General features: G+C 37.5%; 1 protein-coding gene across 16 annotated transcripts in view; it reads right to left on the bottom strand.

Moving 5' to 3' along the window:
* ZZZ3 (zinc finger ZZ-type containing 3) overlaps positions 1-16,390 on the bottom strand; it is a 135,836-nt gene that overhangs the window by 117,272 nt on the left and 2,174 nt on the right. For 3 of the 16 annotated variants that reach the window (XM_021096455.2, XM_084964631.1, XM_084964630.1), the window contains exon 1: positions 13,999-14,090. The exons of the other annotated variants lie outside the window; for them this stretch is intronic. The gene's annotated coding sequence lies outside the window, so the exon portion shown is untranslated. Of the gene's footprint in view, positions 1-13,998; positions 14,091-16,390 lie in introns of those variants that run through there. 16 annotated transcript variants of the gene reach the window in all.

Raw genomic sequence — 16,390 nt, 5'->3', positions numbered from 1 at the left:
AAGCCAGGGATTGAATCCAAGCTGCAGCTGCCAACCTATGCCACAGCCACAGAAATGTGGGATCCAGGCTACGTCCATGACCTACACCGCAGCTCACAGCAACATCCTTAACCCACTGAGTGGGGGGATTGAAACCACATCCTCATGGATACTAGTCAGGTTCGTAACTTGCTGAGCCACAATGGGAACTCCCTATTTACTAATTTTTAAAACAGTTTTAAGTATCTGGGAAAGTACAGCTTGTTTAAAATTTACATTCACTCCATAATGCATATAAAATACTAAAAAATAAAATCCAGGATAATTAATGTATAAATATAAGGAATGTAATTAAGTAGCAGTAGTAGTACTACTAACAGCTAACATTCAAAGAGCACTGTCCTAGTGCCCAACACTGTTCCAAGAACTTCACAGTATAAACTCATTAATTCAACAAATAATCACTGAGAATCTACCATGAACTAGGCCTTTTTCAAGCTAAGAATTAAATCAGTGAACAAAACATAATTTCAACCTCGTTGAATCTTATATTTTAACAAGAGACAGGTATGATAATTATTGAGAAGAAAAATAAAACACGGGAAAGCGAAAAGAAAAGGTGGTATTTTAGATGGTATAATGAGAGTCACACCAGTAAGCATCATTCACAGTGAAGTCTATGTAACTGATGTCCCTTGAAAACTCATCAGGGAAAATGTCTCCACACTAGCTGACATTTGAACCCAAAAAGCGAGAGAGCAAGTCATGTTAATATATGAGTATTAAAAGAAAACAAAAGTACAAAAAGTACTAGAGCCATTTTACCTGGAAAGGGTTTTTAAAGGGAGATTTAATCTGTTCAACTTTGATTACTATGTATTAGTAGTAATCAGTGTCATCCCTCACCCAACCCAGAAAAATTAAAATACTCTTTTTTTGTGGGAGGGGCACACCTGCAGAATATGGAAGTTCCCAGCCTAGGGATCCAATCAGACTGGCCTACGCCACAGCCACAGCAACGTGGGATCCAAGCCACATCTGCAACCTACACCACAGTTCATGGCATCGCCAAATCCTTAACACACTGAGCAGGGTCAAGGATTGAACCTGCATCCTCATAGATACTAGGAGGATTTGTTTCTGCTGAGCCATGACGGGAACTGCCCAAAATATTCTTAATCTATATGAAACTTGCTATATTTATTAACAGAATATTAAAATGTAAAAGTTCAGAGTTCCTGTCGTGGCACAGTGGTTAACGAATCCGACTAGGAACCATTAGGTTGCGGGTTCGATCCCTGGCCCTGCTCAGTGGGTTAAGGATCTGGCATTGCCATGAGCTGTGGTGTAGGTTGCAGATGAGGCTCGGATCCTGCGTTGCTGTGGCTCTGGTGTAGGCCAGCAGCTACAGCTCCGATTGGACCCCTAGCCTGGGAATCTCCACATGCCGCGGGAACAGCCCTAGAAAATCCAAAAAAGACCAAAAAAAAAATAAAATAAAATAAAATGTAAAAGTTGAACTTCAAGATATTTTTTTGTTAACTACTCAATATTATTTTACCAAAACTTGTAAATGGTCTCTACATCTAAAAGCAGCCACAGTAATCAAGAAACACTGATGTTTCACTGCTCTAAGTAATTAACTAGAACTAGAAATTTATTTATTCATTAGAACCTAAACTTACTTAATGAAATTAGATGCTCTTTACCATATAACAACCATGGAACAATTTCCTCTTTAAACTGTCTCCTTACCAGTATGAAAATCATTCTCCCATATAGAAGTAAAACAGGATTTGAGTAGTTGTCATTATTTAATATAATCTTCCCAATCAATGGGCCTCTTTCTTCCTTACTGATCTTGTGCTAAAGCCCTTCTTGTCTCAAGCATTTTTAGGCTTTCTTTTTTTTTTTTTTTTTTTTTTTTTTCTGCCTTTTAGGACCACACCCGCAGCATATGGAGGTTCCCAGGCTAGGGGTCGAATAGGAGCTACAGCTGCCAGCCTATGCCACAGCCACAGCAATGCCAGATCCAAGCCAAGTCTGCAACCTACACCACAGCTCACAGCAACACTGGATCCTCAACCCACTGTGCAAGGCCAGGGATCAAACCCGCAACCTCACAGTTCCTAGTCAGATTTGTTTCCACTGCACCATGACAGGAAATCCCAGCACTTTTTGCAAACTTTAACTCATTCAGAGCTCTAGCCTCCCCACATTCTTAATGACACCAGACTTTTCTGTATTAACCATCAGTTATTCACCATTAGTAAATGTGGGTATCCTTGATATGTTTTCTTTTGAAGTTTATTAGAAATTACTTAGGTGGAAATTACAGTATTTTCTCTAGTTGCCTCATAATTTTTCTACCATCTGTGGAAATTTCTTCATACTTTTAATAACTTTTTCTTTTTAATGGCTGCATCCATGGCATTCCCAGGCCAGGAACTGAATCTGAGCCACAGGTGCAACCTACTCCACAGCTGCAGCCAACACCAGATCCTTTAAACCACTGTGCCAGGCTAGGGATTGAACTCACACCTGCACAGCAACCTCAGCCACTGCAGTCGGATTCTTAATCCACTACACCACAGCATAACTCCAAAATGTTTCATTTTTAAATGCCTTCTATCAATATTGATTGATAATACCATCTGTGGTCATTACCAATCTTTTTTTAAATTTTTTTTCTTTTTAAGGCCGCACCTATGGCATATGGAAGTTTCCAGTCTAGGGGACCAATCAGAGCTACAGCTGCCAGCCTATGCCACAGCCACAGCAAAGCCAAACCCCCAAACCACATCTGCAACCTACACAGCAGCCTGCAGCAACACCGGATCCTTCACCACTTAGCAAGGCCAGGAATGGAACCTATATCCTTATGGATACTAGTCAGGTTCTTAACCTGATGAGCCACAATAGGAACTCCTATCAATCTTTTTTCTGAATTTTCTGAAACCCACTTTTTTGTGAATTCCTCTAATAACATAAAATCCAATGTGACACAGTCACTAATTTTTGATTCCCATTATTTCCATTTTCATCTAGGAGACAAAGAATAGTGCTTTGGAAAAAGCATGAGGAGCTTGGAAGTCTGACAGATATTTGTCACTTAGCAGTTTTGTGTTACAAACTTCTCTGTGCCACAATTTTGGCATCAACGAAATAACAAATAGTATTTACTGAGCACCTATTTTATATCAAGTACATTACAGACTCTACATAAGTAGAAAGTACTATATCATTTATATTGAGGAAAACTAGGGCTTCATATAAGCAACTTGCTTCAAAAGTTACAGAGCTCGAGTGCTAGAGCGAGAATTTAAATCCAGATCTGATTCCAAACCCATGTTCACAAAGGAGAGACCATAAAATGGGCCCACATGCCCAAAACAAATGTTCAGTAATGATTAACCCCATTTGTCCCTCTCTGCTCTTCCTTGCTGGTCAGAATCAATTTCATACTAGCAATTCTCACCAACATTCAGAAGATTAACCTCTCAGCAAATAATTTATCAAAAAGCTCTAATAAGCTTTATTATTAATGTATTTTTAATTAATCTACTTAGTAAAAAGTAAAAACTCTTATCACATTATGCCGAACATAATTTTCAGGGATTTTTGTGTTAAAGGAGCCTTACATGCAATCATAAAAGCCCAGGGTTAGAGACATTAAAAGTCTAGCAAAAAATAAAAAAATAAAAACAAAGTAGCTGAACTACTTTATTCAGCATAATGTGTTACTCAACCTCAAAATTCTTAAAACATACCATGTAGAGAAAAAGCTTCTTTAAAAAAAGAACTATCAGAGTTCCCGTTGTCGTGCAGCAGTTAATGAACCTGACTAGGAACCCATGATATGGGTTCAATTCCTGGCCTCACTCAGTGCGCTAAGGATCCGCCATTGCCATGAGCTGTGGTGTAGGTCACAGGCACAGCTCAGATCCAGCGTTGTTGTGGCTGTGGTTGAGGCCAGCAGCTGTAGCTCCAATTCAACCCCTAGCCTGGGACCTCCATATGCCACAGGTGTGGCCCTAAAAAAAGAGGGGGGGACCACCTATCATTCTTGAAAGGTATTCAGATCAATACAAATGCTAACTGTAATCTTCCAGAAAGCAAGCAACTTCACCCAACAGAGAACCCTGTATTTCTCAATATCATCAGAGAACTATTTCTCTTAATTATCTTTTCTTTCTCTTTTCCTCATTCCGTCTTCATACATGAGATTGTGAATAGCCAATTAAGTGAACGAAAGAATGTTTCTTAGGTCTAAACACTACCATTCACATCACTTTAAATCCTGCCAATCAAGTAAACTGATCTGAGCGAACAGAAATTAAACTAAAATACTAATTTTTTTTCCATTTCTTACAAGTAGAAAAAAAAAAAAAAAAAAAGCTCATGGATTAAGACTTACAGGTAGGTTTTTACTACTAAATTGTAGTATGGTATTACATTGAAGGACTTCTAAAATGCACCAGCTGAACTTTTTTAAAAATAAGCTGAAGGTGAGTGACAAAAAAAAGCAAAAGAAATCTCTTTTGGATTGATGGAAATGTTCTTAAAACTGGACTGTGGGAATGGCTGCACAACACCGTAAATTTACTAAAAATCACTGCATTGTACATTTTTTTTTAGATATGACCCAGAACCCCTCTCAAAATAACCTCCTAGGAGTTGTCATCATGGCTCAGTGGTTAACGAATCCAACTAGGAACCATGAGGTTTCGGGTTCGGTCCCTGGCCTAAATCCAGTGGGTTAAGGATTCGGTATTGCCATGAGCTGTGGTGTAAGTCACAGAAGTGGCTCAGATCCCACGTTGCTGTGGCTGTGGCGTAGGCTGGTGGCTACAGCTCCGACTGGACCCCTAGCCTGGGAACCTCCATATGCTGCAGGTGTGGCCCTAAAAAGACAAAGGACAAAAAATAATAATAATAATAAATAAATAAATAAATAAATAACCTCCTAAAATAACCAAAATAATGTGACCAGAATGATCCTTTCTTATAGTACTACAATGAAATTAACATCATCGTTTAGATTTATTATTCTGCAAATAGGCACGCTTACTTGAACTGAACCCCAAGTATAGTTTCAGCACATTGAGGCCTCTAGGTACTGAACTACAACTGTGGTCCTCTTTAATAAACAAATACAATTCTTGAATATATGACACTGACTTATTACTGTGCAAAATTTTTAATGAAACACTAACCAGTAAGAGCTGCCTACTAAAAATGCACACAAAACAAAATAAGGGAACAAAGAATATGGGTAAGTAACACACCTTGATGAATAAACTTAAGAAATTTCTTTTTTTTTTTTTTTTTTTTGGTTTTTAGAGCTGCCCACAGCATATGGGAATTCCCAGGGTAGGGGTCAAATCAGAGCTGCAGCTGCTGGCCTACACCACAGCCACACCCACATGGGATCCAAGCCACATTTGCAACCAACATGACAGCTCACAGCAACACCAGATCCTTAACACACTGAGCAAGGCCAGGTTTGGTACTGCTGAACCACAACAGGAACTCCTAAGTGATTTCTATTTTTAAAAACCCAAATAGTTAGGCATTCCCGCTATGCTGCATTAGGATCAGTGGCATCTCTGCAACACCAGAACACAGGTTCTACCTCTAGCTCAACACAGTGGGTTAAAGAAACCAGTGTTTCTGCAGCTGCCTCATAGGTCCACATCTGATCCCTGGCCCAAGAACTCCAAGTGCTAAGGGGTAGCCCAAAAAAAGGAAGAAAAAAGAAAATTTTTTAAAAAAAACTATTCAAATCACAGCTACTTCCAGTTCTGTTTTTTGTGTATAAAACACAATATTTTAGCAAAAACAGTCCTTGAATATAAGCCCTATAAGAAAACTAAAATGCCACTGTAAAACGTGATACAAAAAATTCACTAAAGAATCCCCACTGTGACACAGGGGGTTAAGGATCCAGTGCTGGCTCTGTCAGCGTGGATTTGAGCCCTGGCTCACAAACTTCCAACTACAGTTGGCGCAGGCATTAAAAAAAAAAAAAAAAAAAAAAATTCATTAAACTCCGTATGATGGAGCTGCAACAAGGCAGGTACATAATAATATATGCACATGAAGGGTCCTTATGATAGGACCTCAGACTCCAAAAGTACAGTCGGAATGCTAAAGTTCATATCCCACATCCTGCTTTAATGCCTATGTGACACTGCACAAGATACTTAACCTCTCTGCTTCAACTTGCACATTTGCAGAATGAGAATAAAAGCAAACATCTTTATAAGGCTGTTGTGCGGAGTAAATGATGATAAAGCATTTACATGTATCTAGCATACAGCAAATGTTCAATAATTTTAACTATTAGTATTACTTTCATAACAGTAATAAAAATCATCTAGAGCAGCCCTTCACAACGTTCAATATATATTCAAATTGCCTGAGAATCTGGTTAAAATGAAATTCTGTTATTCAGAAGGTCTAAGTGAGGCCTGAAATTTACTTCTAACAAGTTTTCAGACAGGTGCCAAGAAAGGACACTTTTGAGTTAAAAGGATGATTCTCAAGCTTTGGCACACATCAGAATCACTAAGAGGGCTGGTTTAAAACAGATTTCTAGGTTACACTCCAGAGTCTGAAATAATTTGCATTTTTAACGGATTCCCAAGTGACGTTCCCAGGACCATATTTGGAAAAATAAGGCTCAAAAGGAGTTCCCGTCATGGCTCAGTGGTTAACGAATCGGACTAGGAACTGTGAGGTTTTGTGTTCGATCCCTGGCCTTGCTCAGTGGGTTAAGGATCCAGTGTTGCTGTGAGCTATGGTGTAAGTCGCAGACGCGGCTTGGATCCCGTGTTGCTGTGGCCCTGGTGTAGGCCGGTGGCTACAGCTCTGTTTAGACCCCTAGCCTGGGAACCTCTATATGCCGAGGAAGTGGCCCAAGAAATGGCAAAAAGACAAAAAAAAAAAAAGAAAGAAAGAAATAAGGCTCAAAGGTTCTCAGCTACAATGTATATCAGAATCACCTGTGAGAGGTTTTTATGTGTTTTTAAGTGTAGGTGACCTCACCATACCCTAGTATGGGTTCTCAAAGTGCAATTTCCTATCTATTAAATCTGACACATGGGGCCTAGCCATGCGTTGTTTTTAAAAAATAAAAACAAGCAAAATTCCAGGTGATTATGATGTATGCTAAAGTTTGAGAACCACTGACTTAAGGTTTTATACAAGGAATCAAAATTTTCTTAGTGAAATTTTGCTGTCTACAGAAAGGAAAGTACCTATCCATAAAAGTGCCGTGCCTTAGGTCAAAGCCGGAAATGTCCTGACTCATTAACCAAGTAAGAACAGCATTTATTCAAATTTAGCGGTAATTCTATAATCTACACAAAAGCCATTTACTCCCTCCTTCACTCTTCATGAGATATGCTGCTATAACATGACATCTAAAGTCAAATTTTAAAAATCTCCAGGTTAAAAGAAAGTTTTTTAGAAATTAGTCTAAATTTTTGCATAACACTTTCCACAAAGGTAAATGAAAGTCCACCAAATTAAAGACCACTACAGAGTTCCTGTTGTGACTCAGTGCGTTTATGATCCCAACTAGTATTCAGGAGGATGCGGGTTTGATCCCTGGCTTCACTCAGTAGGTTAAGGATCTGGCATTGCCATGAGCTCTGGTGTAGGTCACAGACACAACTTGGATCTGGCACTGCTGTGGCTGTGGTGCAGGGCAGCAGCTGCAGCTCCAATTCAACCCCTAGCCTGGGAACTTTCTTTCATATGCCGAAGGTGCAGCCATAAAAAGCAAAAAAAAAAAGGCCACTAGGTACAAAACATATTACTCAAATTATTCTTGAACAGCTACAGGTCATTTAAAATATTCTGGTGCTGACAAAAACCAAAATATGTTCATAAAGGAAATTAAATTTATCTTCTAGGCTAACTGTGGTACTTACGTGAAAGAAAAATTATGTACAGTAATAAATCTTTCCTACACCTTTCTTTAAATTAAGAAAGTGGGAGTTCCCGTCATGGCGCAGTGGTTAACGAATCCGACTAGGAACCATGAGGTTGCGGGTTCGGTCCCTGCCCTTGCTCAGTGGGTTAAGGATCCGGCGTTGCCGTGAGCTGTGGTGTAGATTGCAGACGTGGCTCGGATCCCGCGTTGCTGTGGCTCTGGCATAGGCCGGTGGCTACAGCTCCGACTCGACCCCTAGCCTGGGAACCTCCATATGCCGTGGGAGCGGCCCAAGAAATAGCAACAACAACAACAACAGACAAAAAAGACAAAAAAAAAAAAAATTAAATTAAAAAAAAAAATAAATTAGGAAAGTGAATTGGAGGGGTAGAAAAGAAAGGCCAAAGGGAGAATTTCTCATTAAGAACGTTACACTTAGACTCGAAGCCAGCCTGAAAGGGGATGCTAAGTATTGCTCTCAGTTTTTTAGTAGCCTATAATTAGATTTGTAATCTGCACACAATGTTATATTGTTCATAAATACAAAATAAATATTTTTAAAGTAAAATGACTTAACCTAGGATTTTTATGAGAGGGGAAGCAAGAGAAGGGGTGGGTACTCATAACATTCTTTGAAATAATAGAGGATACCACAGGGTAGCTGTCATAAAAATGAGAATGGGAATCACTGCTTGCAAGGAATTCAAAGAATGAAAAGTAAGCTGCCAAGTCATAAGATAAAAGTCCAAAAAGCCATTAGCTGGTCTGGAATGCTGTACCAAAGTTTTCAAAACAAAATTTTTACGTGGGAAGAAAAGAAAAAAAGCTGAGGTACTCTTGTAGGCCACCAATGACAGAAACTAAAAGTATCCTGTTTACCCAAATAACATTAAAACACAAACAGGGTCTACCACACAATCCGAAAGCAAAGAAAGCTTTTCTTTAACTTCCCCATCTAAGTGTTCCTGAAAACTATGAACACCATGAGAACAATGTCTAAGTCAAAGGGCTGAGATGGCTAGGTATAAACTAGATTGAGTTGTAGGATTTCTCACATTACTTGTATCAAAACAGGATAAAATGCAATAATGTTTATAAAGGAAGTTAAAGTTCAAAACTAGAAAACATTATAATACTAGACATCAAAGTAGTGGTTTGCCATGGGCGTGGGGAGTTACCGATCAGAATACAGCACAAGATACTGTCCAGGGTTTTGATAATGTTCTGTATCTCAATAATGATTACACAGGTGTGTTCACATTGTGAAAAGCCACTGAACTGTACACTTAGGTGAACTTTCTATGTGTATAATCGTATTTACTTTTTTTTTAAAAGCAGGGAGGGGTAAAAAAGGAAATTTCTCCCTCTGGAAATGAAACATATTACTGCAAAAACAACATCAAAAATTGACGTTCAGTGGAGACAGTTCAAATTAAGAATTACAGGTTTGGCATGGAGAACAGACTTGTGGTTGCCAAGGGGTTGTGGGGGGGTGGGATGGACTAGGAGTTTGGGGTTAGTAGATGCAAACTATTACATTTAGAATGGATAAAAAACAAGGTCCTACTGCAGAGCGCAGGGAACTATATGCACTCTCTGGGGATAGACCATGATGGGAGACAATATAAGAAAGGGAATATAAATACATACACACATATGTATGCCTGGGTCACTTTGCTGTACAGCAGAAACTGGCACAACATTGTAAGTCACCCATAAATTTTTTAAAAAGCAGTACTTTTTAACAAATAGATATAAATTTAGGAGTTCCTGGCGTGGCTAAGTGGAAACGAATCTGACTACTATCCATGAGGATGAAGGTTCGATCCCTGGCCTCACTCAGTGGGTTAAGGATCCGATGTTGCTGTGAGCTGTGGTTTAGGTAGCAGATGCAGCTTAGATCCCACGGTGCTGTGGCTGTGGTGTAGCCCAGCAGCTACAGCTGATTCAACCGCTAGCCCAGAAACTTCCATATGCCATGGGTGCAGCCCTAAGAAGACAAAAAAAAAAAAAAAAAGGGAAGAAAAAAAAAGAAACAAAGAATAGATATAAATTTAAAGTTAAAAAAAAAAGAGGGGGAGTTCCCGTCCTGGCACAGTGGTTAACGAATCTGACTAGGAACCATGAGGTTTCGGGTTCGGTCCCTGCCCTTGCTCAGTGGGTTAACAAGCCAGCATTGCTGTGAGCTGCGGTGTAGGTCGCAGACGCGGCTTGGATCTGGCTTTGCTCTGGCTGTGGTGTAGGCCAGCGGCTACAGCTCCGACTGGACCCCTAGCCTGGGAACCTCCATAAGCCGCAAGTGCGGCCCAAAGAAATAGCAAAAAGACAAAAAAAAAAAAAAGAGGAGTTCCCATCGTGGCACAGTGGTTGGCGAATCCGACTAGGAACCATGAGGTTGCGGGTTCGATCCCTGCCCTTGCTCAGTGGGTTAACGATCCAGCATTGCCATGAGCTGTGGTGTAGGTCACAGACGCGGCTTGGATCTGGCTTTGCTGTGGCTGTGGTGTAGGCCGGCGACTACAGCTCCGATTCGACCCCTAGCCTGGGAACCTCCATATGCCGCGGAAGCAGCCCAAGAAATAGCAAAAAGACAAAAAAAAAAAAAAAAAAGAATTACAGGTTTGGGGTGGGGAGAAGAGAGTTAATATAGAGAAGTATTACAAAGCTCCTCAAGGGCTATCAGTAGATAAATCACAGACACACACACACAACTTTTTCAGAAGGAAAAAATATTGGTACCTGCGTCTGTAACACAGCCATACTAAATTTCACTCCATTTATGAAACACATAAATTTGCTTCCAATGGGAAAGCATATATATGAACTGCAGGATCTACTTTCCTTAAACGTCTGTCCATTTAAAAAAAAAAAAAAAAACAGTATCCAGTAAGGAGTTAATTAGAAACTGCTATTCCTGAACCACTTCAGTGCCATTTTGAAAAATCAATTCATCCCTATGGGGTGGCAGCATTCTGGTAGAAATAAAAGGTGTAAATTATGTTCCAAACCCTATAGATTTCCCCCCAATACAAGGCAGAAGGAAATTTCATCATACCAGGTTCTTTTCCTGCAATTCTCTTTGCAATCCTCAAGCACAGAGGACACATTTTCAAATACTATGTTTTCACAAAGTTCATCTGATTTTTCTTCCTAGCATTAATGGAATCACAACAATCGTGCTGGTCAATATTTAATAAAACAGGTTTGGAACCATTAGTTTTAAAATCCAAGTATGTACAAATATCTCACTTTTTTAAAAAAATTACTTTATTATCTTGAATAACTTCATAAAAGAAAAAAAAAATACTTTCATAAACAGTAAGAACTTCATACATTTAAAAAGTTCTCCTTCACATGTATGCCTTCACTAATGCACACATGTTATTTCTTAGATTAGTCTTTTTTTCTTTCTTACTTTCTTTTTTTTTTTTTTTTTGCTTTTTAGGGCTGCACCTACAGCATATGGAAGGTCCCCATCTCAGGGCTGAATTGGAGCGAGAGCTGCCTGCCTATGCCACAGCCACAGCAATGCTGGATCCAAGCTGCATCTGTGACCTACATCCCATGCCAGATCCTTAAACCACTGAGTGAGGCCGAGGATCAAACCCTCATCCTCAGGGATACTAGTCGGATTCTCAAGTTGCTGAGCCACAACAGGAACTCTGATTATTCATTATTTAATTACAGCAAATGCACCACATTGCCATGCCACTATTAACAACTGAAAAAGAAAAGTACTGTGATTCTGGAATTTGAATCCTAGAACTGATGAGTACTTTTTAATTAAACATATTAGAGGCATATGATGTCAATTTAATGAGGGAAACACCTTAAGCACACATCTTAGCTTGTTGATCTTAGAAGTTTCTTTCTCTAATTCCACAATATCTATCAAAATAGTTTTTCTCTTTACAGCCTCTATTACTGAACCCTTAAGTAGTTTCATATTTTGTCTTCTCAAGAAAGGACAAATTGTTCCACTTAATCCTACTGAATTCTGGTATATGAGAAAATATATTTGAAACTTTGGTTGAAAAGAAAAGGAATTATAAAACATTGTTTTGTATAAAACAAACTTTTATTATCCTCAAATTATAAAGTGCTTTGAAAAATTGATAAGAAAACAGAACAATAAAGAGACCAGAGCAAAAGATATTAAACATGTCATAAAAAAAAAAATCTAAAAAACAGCACTTCTTTAAGATTGGGATTAAAAATAAACAATATAAAATATAAACATTTAAAATGTAAAAGTCAAACAGCAAAACAAAGAAAAAGTAAAACTATTTAATAAACAGACTTGAGACAATTACTGATTTGCAGGAAAACATTTAGATTTTCACTTCACACCAATGCCAGATGAGGTAAAATGTTAAATTTATTTAAAACTAAAATAAATAGTATTAAAATCAGTATTATTTATTTATTACATTTCTAGACAAGGAAAATTTCAGAAGATCAAGAATAAAGCAAAATTAGGGCAACAGTTAGATTATAATTTTAGAATCTATCTTAAAAACTCACAAAAGAAATACATTTATTAAGCATAAATATAGTAGTAACCTAAGAAAGTATGACTTACCCAATACATTTTTATAAACGATACTTAATGTTGAAGTATAGAGCTAAAGCCACTCCAATGTGAATGTAAATTGATCTTTTTGACAAATACTGTAACACTGTGTTTTAAGAGCCTTTAAAATGTACCTAAAAATTGTATCTGCAATATACTAGAAGATAAAACTATATACAGGAAACATATATAAATATTCTTCGCATCGTTTATATATGCAAAAAATTATAACAGGAGAATGATACAGCTACACATGAAACACCATTTATAATGATTGTTATGAAGACTCACTGTGAGACTGGGAAAATGTTACCTAACATTAGGTTAAAAACAGGACATGAAATTAAATATATGTCTTATCCACAAACATGTAAAAGATATATTTTTAAACAAGGGAAGAAATACATCAAAATTTTAGTATGGTTATACGAACTCCCAAGATTTTAAATCCTCGAATCAGCTAACAAATCATTAAAACACACATAAACACAAACTTAATACCTAAATCAAGTACTACATACCATCAAACTAATACTGAAGGGAGTAGAAGGCTTAAATCAATACATTAAGAGAGACTGAAAAAGCAAGTAAAGCAACAAAGAAAATCTACTACAAAAGAAACATGTCTCACCTCAGGACAATCAGCTGTGCTAATAAGGATGGAGACATAATAATATCAGTGTTCAAAACTATACAAATGATTCACACAGGTCATTTACTCATTTTAATTATCTGCTCTGAAAATTCCTTCATCAACAAATGTGCTAATCTTTAGTCAACTGGTTAATTATTACAGATATCAAATATTAAATGTAAGAGAAAGGTATTCCCTTGAAATATTAAATAAAGAAATAGATAAAAGCAATAAAATAAAACAAAGAAAATCTCATACACAACAGCACTGATTTGGGGGGGTATCAGATGAGTTCTGTAAGTAAATTTTCTAGAAAACTGAAATAAATTAAAGTTTTGAATATATTTACTCTTTTCTTCTAAAAATTCACCAATTTCTTCCTTAAATACAGGACACAGACTAAAAGTTTATGATTAAAGTCATCATTGTGAGACACCACATACCATACACTAGAACATTGTGATTCTCTCAGAAGTTAATTGATTACAGGACTGTATGTCTCCATGTAATGATCTTAAACACTATTCTATAGTTCCACATACTTTTCAATAGCTCTTCTTGAAGAACCTTGAAATAAGATGACTTTTCAGCTATCAGTGTACCTAACTCTAATGGCCAACTTTGCAAATTGTAATCTGTGGGCTAAAAAATCAGATAACAACCCTGTTGGCACTGCAGAATTTTAAGTTATTTACCTCAATTAGTAGGTTCTGAATAAAACTTAAGAGTATGTGGTTAGTTATTTTGAAGCCTCAGGAAGGATCTCTGCTGTTTCAAATGGCTGAAATCACTACCACTCAAAAATTACTGACTGTAACTTATATATAAACTGGAGTTCCCAAAGAATAGTAATAATAATAATAATAATACCTGAATAGTTTGATAAGTCTCCTCAGGCAAAGTCACTCAACTCACTTGTCTCTGACCAGAGAAAAGTATCTACATAAATGAGAGAGAACAACTGAAAAGAAAAAGAAGTGAAAAGGACAAATTCGAGTGAAATAGCAAACTCCATACTGTGGTGGTTTTAGAAGTCTTAGGATTTTAGGATATATTTAATGAGACTGGAGGTTTTTTGTTTTCCTTTATTTTGGCCATGCCGCTGGCATGTGGAAGTTCTCAGGCTAGGGATCAACTCGCACCACAGATGTAACCTAAGTTACTGCAGTGACACCAATTCCTTAACCTACTGACCACCAGGGAACTCTCTTGATGGTATTTTTTAAAGTATAATTACAGCAGTTAACAGAGTATTACCTATGGAAATATGCACCACATATACATTAAAGAGTACTTTAAAAAGCAGAAAACTTCCAGCAAATAGTCCTTGTACTTAAATTGAGGCTAAATTTTCATATGAATTGGCAGATTGTTTAAAAAGCCACCCCTTGCTGTGGCTCTGGTAGGCCGGCCGCTACAGCTCCGATTGGACCCTTAGCCTGGGAACCTCCATATGCCGTGGGAGCGGCCCTACAAAAGGCAAAAAGACCAAAAAAAAAAAAAAAAAAAGCATCTACAACACACTTTCACTGATATTCCTGATCAAGTGATTTACTGTCATCTGTTTTGGTCACTGGCTCAAGAGGAGGCAGGAAATAAAATGTATATTCTTCATATAATTAATATGTAGCACAGGTATTATACTATATAGTTTACCAAGTTACAGGCCTATGGAAATTAGCATTGTGCCTGTTCTAAAGAAAAAAAATCCAGGAGTTCCTATGTGGCTCAGCAGGTTAAGGATTCAGCTTTGTCACTGCAGGGGCTCCGGTTGTTGTCATGGCACAGGTTTGATCCCTGGCCCAGGAACTTTTGCATGCTGTGGATTCAGCCAAAAAGTAAAAAAAGAAAGAAAAAAACCCAGTGGGGACATTATCTCTGTTGTTAAAATCCTCTCATCACTGAAGCTCATTAGTTCTCATAAATCAGTTCTATGACAGTAAAAAATGAGAAAATGGAAAATAAAATGTCTTGGTTATTTAAGTTTTACTCAAGCAAAACTCAAAGCATGTAAGATGTAATTCTCGGATTTTCTCAGTATATTCTCAGTAAAATATCTAGAACCTGGCTATTTTAGTGTCTGTAAAGTGCTGTTAATCCCTAAAATCTACTAAAAACATTTTATAAAACAAAGTTGTAAGAGTAAGGAACATAAAGATGCACACACCAATTACCAAAGGCCCAATTTCTAAGCAAAACTTAGTAAACATCCTTGCAAAAGCCATTATACAACCATGATCTTCAAATCCTTTGTCATTTCACAAGTTCCTACTTCTTAAAAAGTGGTCAACAAAAGTTACTTAACAAGAGGGCTTTAATGAAGTAAAGAATTCACAAAGCTTCAATTAAACATTAACTTAAGTGCTAATTTTTCTATCTTTTTTTTTTTTTGGACAGGTGATATCAAGCAATTTGGGGGGTGGACTGAAACCTGTTTTGAAAGAAGGAGGGAAAAATTGCCTCACATACTGATTCCAAATTCTGGTCAACTCAAGCTGCCCTCCCACCATCATGAGCTGCCTATTTTGGGACCATAGCTCCTTCAACCTTCTACTATGCTCTGCAACTTCTTCAATTCCATTTCAGTATCAACCTATCCACTCCCATGTTTCCTTTTCCTCTTTCCCACATCACACCCCTCAACACTCACTTTTACGTCCCAACAATCCTACTTGAACTATTACAAGAGAAAACCACATTAAGAATGGGCACTTTTTTTATATGACAGGTCTAATAAACATTGCTGGTAGGTTTGAGGGAGAAAATACAAAAAGGAAATCACAAAATGCTGCTTAGAGTGGAGATATGCAGCAGTTATTAACTACTGATGTATCTACTACTTTCACTAAACTGCATGGTCAGAAATACTTAAGCTGATAACTTTTTAAACTTCTGGAAAACTCCTACACACACACTTGGGAACAGTTTAGAATTCATAAGCACCATAAAATATAAACATGACTATAAGTGTAAATACATAACACAAATATTAAACATAAAAAGATAAAGCTCAGAGTTCCCTTGTGCAGTGGATTAAGGATCCAGCATTGTCACTGCAGTGGCTCAGGTCAATGCTGTGGCGAGGATTCGATCCCTGGCCCGGGAACTTCTACATGCCACAGGAAAAGCAAAAAAAGAAAAAAAAAAAATATATATATATATATACACACACACACACATAAATAAACTCAAGTAATAAAACATTTATTTAAATTTTATTTCACCTGGACTTTATTTTTGAACAAAGCTGCCAGCTTACTAA

The sequence above is a fragment of the Sus scrofa genome, chromosome 6 (assembly GCF_054392235.1).
Source record: "Sus scrofa isolate SSC_HxYL_T2T_F1_AM1 chromosome 6, Sscrofa_HxYL_maternal_Yorkshire_Landrace_v2.0, whole genome shotgun sequence".
Taxonomy (NCBI): Eukaryota; Metazoa; Chordata; class Mammalia; order Artiodactyla; family Suidae; genus Sus; species Sus scrofa.
This window is presented reverse-complemented; position numbering and strand designations above follow the sequence as displayed.